The sequence below is a fragment of the Vombatus ursinus genome, unplaced genomic scaffold (genome assembly GCF_900497805.2).
Source record: "Vombatus ursinus unplaced genomic scaffold, bare-nosed wombat genome assembly UNPS02000046.1, whole genome shotgun sequence".
In the NCBI taxonomy this organism is placed as follows: domain Eukaryota; kingdom Metazoa; phylum Chordata; class Mammalia; order Diprotodontia; family Vombatidae; genus Vombatus; species Vombatus ursinus.
Window position 1 is genome coordinate 41,431 of NW_020939824.1, and position 6,905 is coordinate 48,335.

Consider the following 6,905-nt stretch of genomic DNA (forward strand, 5'->3'; position numbering starts at 1 on the left):
TGGTCTCAGAAATAATGGCCATATCTTCTCCTTAGCCAAGGTTATTTGCTAGATGTATCATATATTTGTAATATCTTACATCTACTGACTAATGGCCAAAACTAAGGTCACATGGAATGAGATAGTGAGGAATTCTTTAATGTATCAATTTAGCAGCAAAAGCTAAAGCCAAGGGCTTCAAATGGGCAGAGAAGAGAAAAGAGACAGGGGAAAGGAGAGAGCAGAGGCAAGAGAGGAAGGGCAAGAGATATAGAGACAGACAGAAAAAGACAGAGACAGAAAAAGACAGACAGACAAAAAGAGCAGGCAGGGAGAGAGTGGAGAGGCATACACAGATGGAAAAAAAAGATGGGAGAGACAGAGGAGAACAAGGGACAAACAGAGAGGGAAATACAGAGAGGAGGATAAGGAGGAGGAGGAGGAGGAGGAAAAAGACAGAGGTAGAGGATAGAGAGACTGACAAAGATAGACAAAAAGAGAGTGACAGAGAGAGTGACATTCTCAAGGAGCTTCTAGGCCACTCCCTCCACGACCAGACAACATAATGGGGAGAAATGATTATAGAGATGGGGTCCACCTTCCTCACCACCACCACAACCAACCACTGATAAGTTGCCACAAACATATATCTAAATAAAGGAGACCTGGTAGTGGTAGCAGCCTCCCAGACCACCTGTTTAGCTTGAAGACCAACCATCAGGAATCAACATCTAGGGAAACAACTCTCATGGAAAGGGGTCCAGGTATCCCCACTTTATGATACTCATGGGACACAGAAACCAGCCCAGCTGAAAGAGCAAGAACTCCTGTGGGTAGAGAGGAGTTGGCATGTTCCCAGTGGGTCAGGCCACTACATGGACCATCTCCCCATAGACCCTGATGGTATCCAGGATCTCCAAAGATCATGGGGGGAAGGAACCCTCATGGAGATGCAGCCTTGTCACAGGCTCCTGGGGCTCCAGACACAGCTGCTGATGATCCAGGAGAGTTCTGACTCCCAAACTCTTTGGTACTGTTCAATGGGTCAACCTTAGAAACATAAGTGATTATATCAGTAGAAAGGGCAATAAAGAACAGGCTGACATCTGCTTTGCTGCTATACCCCAAAGGACCACAGGACCTCTTCATTTGAATAAACTGACTGGAATTTTGGGGAGACACTCTGACCTAGATAATCAATTACCTGGCATTTCCTGTATCACGTCTCCTGATCCAGTCCCGGTGTTCTGGAAATACCCCTGCTCCTACAGCTGGTTTCCTATTCATTTCTGACTCACCACTTTTACCAACACCGACTGCCATCAAAGGCAAGCCAGCTTCACTGAAGCAGCAAGATATCTTGAAGGAAAGACAGGAAGCAGCATGTACTAGGTAGTCAAAACCATAGCTACTCACTTGACCACCACCTCCCCTTAGAGCTTTATGTAGACAGTCCAGCCCTAGACGGAAATACTAACCTCGCCTTTTTTTTTTCCCATTGGAGGCAATATTCCCCTAAGTATTGAATCTCAAGTGAAAATGTAAGAGCTCTTTATCTGTATCACCAATGCTTGGCACAGAGCTCTGCACATAGAATTTGTCAGTAAATGTTAAATTTATTCATTCCTTGCTTCCATAAAGACACACAGTAACATTCTGAGCCCTTTCAATAACTTCACTTGATGATCATATAAAGGGGGACCCTAAGACAGAGCTGTAGGATGATGAGTGGTACTGAAATATCCTTGACTTATCTCAGCAAGTGTCCCAAGGCTGACCATGGCTGGGGATTTCCTCCCCTTGAAGTCTGGCACCCGAGGGCAGCTCTGACTCACCACATGGATAACTACCAGGAGCTTGTGTATGGGGGCTTCCTTTCTGAAGGGGTGGTGAAAACTAAGCTGACCCAAAAGGGTGGCTGCTGAAGTCTTCTTCACTGCCTCCTCTGGAAATCCTTTTTGCCCACTTGTTGGACCAAACACAGAATCTGGGTAGTGCAGCCTCCTTTCACAGGGTCACCTGGGCACTCAGCCCTAGGTGGACTTCAAGCATTCTAGGTCTATGGCCACTGTCCATATAGGCTGGAGTGGCTCTGGACTGGGAAGGAAGCCTTGAAGGTAAACCAGTATGAGCAGGAAGCTGTGTCACATTTGGCCATCATGAAACACAACAGAGAGAGACAGATTTTCATACAGAAGATCTGATGTAGAACAATCTTCAGATCTCATTCTGAAATGAGTGTGCTACCCCTGGGGACTCAGGTTTCACAGGGACATGAAGTTCTTGGGGGACGATGGGGGTATGTGGAAGGTTCCAACCCTGACTTTTGCCCTTATCTGTGTCCAGCCTGGGCTCCAGCCTCCTCTCTGGATCTCCCTCAGTAATTGTGACCTGTGCCTTATCCATCAACAGGCCTGACCAGCTAACAATCTGTGACATCACTGAGAATTATGTCAGCCTGAAAGAAGAGGCTTTTCAAATTTTATTGATTGATGGATATTTACTCCCTAAAAATAAAGACAGCAAAAAGAGGATTTTGAGGAAAATGACTTAAATAAAAGGGAAAAAGGAACATGTTTTAAATATGAAAATATTTCACTGATGCTACCCCATGATACGGAGATCACTGTTATCCTCACTCCCCACTAAGAGGCTTTGGGGTACAGTATCTTTCCCCAGAGGAGCCTACTCTCCTTGCCAGGCCTTTCTTCTGGTTTTCCACAAAATTCACATACAGTGGGTATTCTAAGGGAGTGCTGAGGTCAGCTACTTCATTGGCCCAGTTCTCTCCCTCTGACCTTATCAATACCCCCTTTTAAAAACCCACACCCTATTCCTTGGAAGTCCAGAGAGGGCCCAATCCAGGGTTGTTGTGTCCAGGGTGTAGTTTGTGTCCTTCTCATCTAACTACCTAGGGGACCAGAAGCTTCCTTCCCAGAAGGAAAAAGTGTTTAAAGTCTCCTCCAACCACCCCCCAAGGTACAAGTGTACAGGCCTTAGAACAGTTGGGTGGGGTGTTGAGGGGGAAGGATGTGAGGATTGGGCTGAAAGATGGTGAGGATGGAAGAAGCAACAGGGTCATTCCCTGACTTCATTTTTTCACTCAAATACCACCTTCTAGGAACAGGAGGACTGTCCAGGTGCCCCCCTGGATATCAGTGCCTTCTTCAACTTTGACATGGAATCCCTCTGCACCCTGCCTAGATCATATATGTATCTAGTTTTTTTTGTTTTTTTGGGGTTTTTTTTTGTTTGTTTTTTTAACAGGTTGCTTCCTCCTTTAGAGTGTGAGCTTTCTGAGGGCAGTGACCAAGCTTTTCTGTCTTCTATGGACTGCTTGGCCCTTAGCACAGGGACTGCCATAACGTGTTACCCAAGTAAATGCAAGTGGACTCAATGCTTACAGGATATGGTACCTCAGAGTCCAGGATGAGCAATACTGTAATCGAAAGGATTATGGACTGCACAGTGCTTTCACTTTAGGTTCAGATCTCAAGATATAATGACAATTTCTCAGTATAAACTTAACAATCACATTTATTTTACAATGATTAATAAGGATTAAAACAACACAAGCATATAAGGATAAGAAAAACATTCAATGCAATAAGTAATAATCAAAATCAAGAAAAGGAGGAATAAGAAAAGAAAGGATACACACTCACTGAGCAGGTGAGCTCAAATACCTACGAGACCAGGGAGACTGGAGATGATCAAGAGGTCTGATCAGGAGGCCAAAAGAGCAGCGTCCTGCTCTTAAACAACAACAAGGACCGTGCACGCGATCCATCCTTGAACATCAACAGAGATTCGGGCATCCCTATCTCTGACATCAAAGTACTCCAAAAAATCCCCTTTCAGATGCCCCTTTTATATCTATGTAAACCAAGGAAAAACAATCTTAGTATTTTGTTTTGTGTATGTATCCTTGGTGAGCTCAGATCCTGGATACACACACATTTTAACAAAGAGGGGAGCTTGGTCACAGCCCAAAATACCTGTTTGTTGTGTAAATGTCCAAGGAGGGTTCAAGTCCTTGGACAGTTACACACTTCTCTTAAGAAAAATGTTCTTTAACATAAGAATTGCTTTCCCGGTAACATAGCTTGTTGGTTACGTAATGTTCCATCTCCATGGTAACCTCGGCCATGCATGCTAACTCTACTTTACATTCTTTATGTCAAGTCATGAGGTGGTTTCATGAGGGGCTGGGGAAGATTTTCCTCAGTTTCCCTCACATTCGGCCTCTAGATCTGACCCAGACCCTGGTCAGAGACCATACAAAAAAAAACTTATAATCTTTACTCTAATTAAAAAAAAAAACAAAAACAAAAAACATCGCACATCATCCCCTAAGAAGAGGGGTGGCCAAGAAAACTTATCACCCTGCCAGTGGAGAAAGTTCACATATCATCCCTTACAGGGGAAACCATCAGCTCATTTATAGAAAAAAATGAATGCAGTTGTGCAGAAATAAAAGAAGTTATACAACTTAAGATACAAGGTCAAAAATAAAAAATTGATAGTACTACTAATAATATAAGTAAAAAAGGATACAAATATTCTGTAAGTCATCAGCAGTTTCATTAGCAATAATTTCAATAATTTTGGTAATATTAGTCAATACCATTTCATGATCAATATATCCTACCCAGGGAATTAAAAAAGCAGTAGTCTTATGTACCCACCATAATAAATTATCCCAAGAACTTCTTCTTCTATTATGAATTACAGAATTAGTATAATTATATAATTGCATTCCAGGATTTATTACTCCTAGTGTACATTGACCATAGTTTTTGTATGGACTTAAACATTAGAAAGCATTTAATGTCATAATCATATCCCAATGAGTCAAATTTGGTAAAGCTTCATACACAATTAAAGAAATATTAAATCTTCCACATACAAATATATATCCAGTAGGGGCACATATGCTATTAAAAATAGTAGTAATCCATAAATGTTCTACTGCCTGTCCCTGTAATGAAGGATCATTACAAGAGGGGAGGAAGAAAGCATTCAGATTAGTTATGCTCAATTGTATACATATATCTGCCAGGAAGGGAATTTTTTGTGGGGAGCTATTAACTTAGTGGCACTTTTGTAACTATTATTTACTGTCAATACAGTAGAATTAGGAAACCAATAACTACAATTAGTTGGTACATACATGAAAATATTTGTCCTTTTAAAAAAACGTTTGAGCCTGAGTACAGTTATTATACATTATATGAGTAAAATTTGGGGAAGTAAAAGTGGATATATTGCCATTTACACAAATATATGTAAAGGGGCCTACTTGTGCTTTTCCTTCTATAGTAATTAATACACTTCTAAAATGTTGACTTTCATTTTAAGTTTGATTATAAAATCTTTGTCCAGTATTAAAACAAGGTATATTTTTAAAAGTCTCTTATTCAGGCTGCACCTGAAATAAGGGTGTTACGTACCAGGGAGAAGGAAATGGTTAGGTCATTTCAGGCTCTCCCTTTACTCCTCTACATTGTGGTGGTCCATCTCACATTTGAGGGTGAATTTGACAGACCCAGTAGTCCCATGGTCCCGTATCCACCACTGCTTGTCCCAATCGTACTAGTGAATTCCGTTGCCATTGCCCAGGGGCCGATGTCACAAAGAACAGTATTATTTCTGTAAAGCTCTATTCATGCACAAACAATTGGGTTAGTGGAAAATGATGCATTTTATCATCTCCTGGGAAAGCCACTATGACTGCATTATTATCCCCTTCTGCAATGATCTCTGAAGCTTTGGGGATACTAGTAGGGTGTCGTTTAACCCATACTTTAGCTCTTTTTACCAAATCAGTACTTCCAAATCCACCATGTCTAGTAGTGATAGGAGGTGGTTCGGATATTTGTTCAGAATTTCCTGCAAGGTGCTTTATGGCAATTATTTGAGCAATTCTTGAATCCATAGAACATACCACAGGTTCCGGCCCCCAAGTTTTGGATAAAATTGTTAATTTCTCCAACATAGAGTCAATAACCTCTCCAAGAATATGTATACCTTTTAATGCTAAACTAGAACAAGGTAAAATATGGCCAAAATATCCAGAAGGGATTTGTATACCAATTCCTGTAGCAACTATATCTATTTTGCCTATAGGCAAATCTAAGGGTATTGGAGTATGTAAGTCATAACCTGTGGAGCCTGTAGTTCCACGGAATGGTGCATGAGAATGTGGGTTTATTATTCACCCCTTTAAAGTGAGGTCCATCGGCCTCTGGGCCCTAATTTGTAAATTAGGTGTCATCATTCGATTCAGAGGAGTTAATCCTTCATTTAGGGGTCTATTATTTAATTGCTTCAAGGCTTCAAACAGATTATCCTTCCACTGTTGATATGAATTATTCCCTGAGTATCAGAGATTTTCCTTTAATGATCCATTCATTCATTCTATCAATCCAGCAGCTTGGGGGTAATAAGGAAGGGATGTATATACCCATTCAATATTATGAAAAGTACAATATGAATTTATTTCTTTTCCATTAAAACAGGTTCCATTATCACTTTAAATTTGGGTAGGAGTGCCATAATATAATTCAATGATATCTAAAGTCCATATGGTAATTTTCTGAGTTGCATTTTTACACGAACATGCCACCAAAACTCCAGAATATGTATCTACACATGATCAAAAACTTACCAAGATTCTGAGTAAATCTATTCAGAATATCAGTTATTTCTTGCTGAGTAAAATCCTCAGTGATGGTTTTAAACACTTTATTTCCTACCTGATCCTCCTCCATCCTACGAGTGATTGGTCTGACTTCTATACTCACATCTGAATATTTTTGTTCATGTTCCTCCCAAGCTTTTCCATCTAAGGACTCCTCCTCCTCCCCATCAGATTCATCCCAGATTGCTCTGCCCCATCTATCTGGGTCCCATTTGGCTGTCAT